We start from the raw sequence: 4,047 nt of genomic DNA, 5'->3' as shown, positions 1-4,047 counted from the left end.
AAAAAAAAAACGACCACATTTGGCGAGAAAATAAATTCTCTTTCATCACGACAACGCCCGAGTTCACACATGCTTCGTTTCAATGGCTAAAATTGAAGAACTTATTTCCAAACTTGAAAAAATGGCTCGGTGGACAGAGATTTCCAGACAACGAAGACGTAATTGCCTCTGTAAGTGCTTATTTTGAGGAACTCCCGAAAACGCACTTTTCTGAAGCATTAAAAAAACTTGAAAAGCGATTCACCAAGTGTATAGAGCTCCAAGGAGATTATGTTGAAAAATAAAAAAAAATTTACCCAAAAAAAATTGTTTTTATACTTCATTCTAAGGACTTATTGAACTACCCTCGTACTAAAACGATCCAACCTCGGCACATCGAGACATTAATACCAGCAACATTGGATGAAATTTTAGACTCTCAACGACAGAGACTTGAAGTTCTTACTGTCAGACTGTGTCGACTAAAACGATCCAACCTCGGCACATCGAGATTTTAATACCAGCAACATTGGATGAAATTTTAGACTCTCAACGACAGAGACTTGAAGTTCTTACTGTCAGACTGTGTCGACTAAAACGACCCAACCTCGGCACATCGAGACATTAATACCAGCAGCATTGGATGAAATTTTAGACTCTCAACGACAGAGACTTGATGTTCTTACTGCCAGATTGCGTCGGTACAAGAAAAGTAATGCACGAAGGCAACAAAACCAAAACTTTCAGACAGATGAAAGAAGGTTCTATCGTGAACTGAGAGTAAAGCCAAATAACCACCAAGGCACCGAAGTCCCTCAATTGGAAGATATGACTAACTACTGGTCGGGTGTTTGGGAAAAAGGAACAGATGCAGTTTGGACACTGCGTGGTTCAAACTGGAGGAAGCAAAGGCAAGCAATAGCCCTGACATGCAACTGACAAACATCACACCTTTTGATGTTTCAGCGGTCTTGAAAAGGGCAAGTAATTGGAAAGCTCGAGGTCCGGACATGGTGCACAACTTCTGGTACAAGTACCTGACGAGTGCGCATCTTGCGTTGGCAAGGTATTTTCAGAAGATCATTGAACGCCCAGATCTGATGCCAGGTTTTATGCTCCAAAGTACTACGTATATGATAACAAAAAAAAACAGACGCTCAAAATCCATCTGACTTTCGACCGATAGCCTGTCTTCCAACAATTTATAAATGTACAAACTCGCGAGGCTGTAAAAATCTAGTCACAATAGACGCTGTTGCCATGACTTAAGCTTGTAAGCATCAAAGGAACTTACACATGGCATACATTCACTACAAGCAGGCGTTTCCTTCCGTGCCGCATGACCATTTTCTTGAAGTCTTAAAACTGAACGAAATCTTCCCACGCATTGTTGACTTTCTAAGTAATGCGATGAGGCTCTGGGGTACAAGAATCAAGTATTTTGATCATGGACAACCATTCATAACTAGATCAATACGCTTTACGATGGGTATATTTCAAGGAGAGTCCTTCAGCGCACTATAATTCTGTTTAGCGTTGAATCGATTGAGCAAAACACTAAACACCATGTCTCATGGGTTCTGAATTCATGATAATAAGGATGGTCATCAAGTGACCCATCTTCTTTACATGGATGACCTGAAGCTCTACGCTAGTTCAGCCCAGAAACTGAAGCAAGTGATCAATATCACAAAGCAGTTTTCTTCACTACGAGATTCAGCCATCCCTGTCCTCACGTACTCCTTCGGGCTCATAAAATGGTCTAACATCGACCTTGTAAAGTTAAACAGAATTGTTCGCATAGAAATGACGAAGCACCGAGTGTACCACAAAAATTCATCGATTGACTTCACAGAAAAAATGAAAGATAAAGTTTGCATCGATTTCGGGCGAAAGATTCACCGCAACAAAAATTACCCTTGCCGGATAAACTTTACATGAATCGAAGATAATTTCCAATTTTTAACTGTGCCTGGATAATCTTTCGCATCATAAACGCTCCATTTTTATTCGCGATGTAGCAAAAATTGCGATCCCAGCGATATCTGTCGTTGTTTAACTTCATTAAATTGGAGAGAACTAGGGATTCCCATCCGCCAGTTGCTTTTTGCGTTTTTTGCTAAATGGTATTAAAAAAGTGTGTTACCGAAATTTGCTCACTTCATCATGACGCTGTAGATAAGATCAGAATCATTCTCCTAACCTCAGTGAAACTGTCGCCCAAATGTGTTCAATTTTTAACCGTTTTCAACTTTTAGCTGCAACAAATTCTAAGTTTTCTTTTCTCTTAGTTGTTTTAAATCTGGTGTCCCGATTTATAGCTCGAATTCACTCATACTTTTCCGTTTCCATTGCTGCTAATGATGCCGTAGCAGACAAAAGCTTTTATTCGATTGTAGGATAAACTTTCGCCAAATAGCATGTAAACTTTATCAGCTGGAAATTTCACATGCAGCAAAGTTTAACTTCAGTTTTTTCTGTGTTAGTGCGTGGCTTTAAAAAATTCTTTTCATTGAAATATTTAAATAATTTTTACTCTTAATATTTTTTTAATTTGAACTTTTCTTTGTTTAAATTAAATTAATAATAAGCTTTTAACTAATTCTAGAAATGATAAATTTTAGCAGAATCTATCAATAATAATTAATTAATGAGTAAAGAATATAAAAATCATTTAATTAATATTTTCATTAAAATATATGTACATATAATTTTGAAAACATAGTCTGAAAACAGCGAAAATACCGGTTGAAAATGAATGAAATGAAAATTGACCTTTTTCAGTTAAAAAATCAACCACTTGGTTGAAAATTCAAATATTTTGATAAAATTTCTCTCTTTTGATTGAAAATTGATCTTTTTGGTTAAAAAATTATTTCTTTAGCTAAAAAAACTATTTGGTTGAAAATTCGTTTTTCTTTTGTTCGAAGAAAATCTTTTTTACCTGAAAATAATTCTTCTTGTTTAAAAATTCATCCATTTTGGTTCAGATTTCAGTTCGATGGCTTGAAAAAAGAACTATTTTCTTAAAAAATGTTAATTTTTTTAGTAGAAAGCAATTGCACTTGTTTGAAAATATACTTCTTAGATTTAAAATTTAACTACTTTAAAGAAACTTTTTTTTGTTAACATTTTTTTTAACCTTCAATTTATCTTTTTGGTGGACAATTATTCTTTTTTGTAAATTAATTTTGATTTTGTTGACAATTCATTTATTTGTGTGAAAACTAGTTTTTTTGTTGAAAATAAATTAAATGAAAATTATCTTAGTTTAGTACAAAACCATTTTTCTTGTTTGCAATTTTATTTTTTTGATTTTAAATTCAACTGTTTTGAGAAAACAATTTTTAAAGTTAATCATGTTTTTTAATCGGAAAATTGAAAATACATTCTCTTCTTTAGAAATCAAACTATTTTATTGAAATCCTTTTTTTTTTGTTGAAAATGATTTTTTTACTAAAAATAAAACTGTTCCAGTCTTGGTTCAATATTGAGTGGTTTTTTACGAAAGTAGGGCAATAAATTCTATTACATTAAATTACTGAATTCTCAACAAAAAATATTTATTTTCTACCAAGAGACACATTTTCAATTAAATAGATTCATTGAGAAACTAATAGTTAAATTTACATCTAAAAACGATATATTTGCAGACAAGATAAATTATTTTCTAAGGAAAAAATAAGTTTTTAACGAAACTCATGCATTTTTAAAGCGAAAAGACGAATTTTTTACAAGACAGTTCAACTTTTAAACAAGAGGTTTAACTTTCTGGGTAAAAATGACGAATTTTCACTAACCAAAAAATAATAATTTGGAACAAAATAGCTAACTTTTTATCCAAACAAATAAATCTTTAAGAACATTTTGAACAAAGCAGTTCAACTTTAAACCAAGTAATTGAATCTTCTACGAAAAATATAATGGTTGGCATTTTAACTAAAAAAGATATATATATATACATACGAGTATACGAGGGTGGATTGATAAGTTTCCGGCCTGACCAAGAGATGGCGCCACTAGGCCTACCTTGAGGTGGCGTTCTATAGTACCATCCTTAGATAGCTT

This window comes from Belonocnema kinseyi, chromosome 10 (assembly GCF_010883055.1).
Source record: "Belonocnema kinseyi isolate 2016_QV_RU_SX_M_011 chromosome 10, B_treatae_v1, whole genome shotgun sequence".
NCBI lineage: Eukaryota > Metazoa > Arthropoda > Insecta > Hymenoptera > Cynipidae > Belonocnema > Belonocnema kinseyi.
This window is presented reverse-complemented; position numbering follows the sequence as displayed.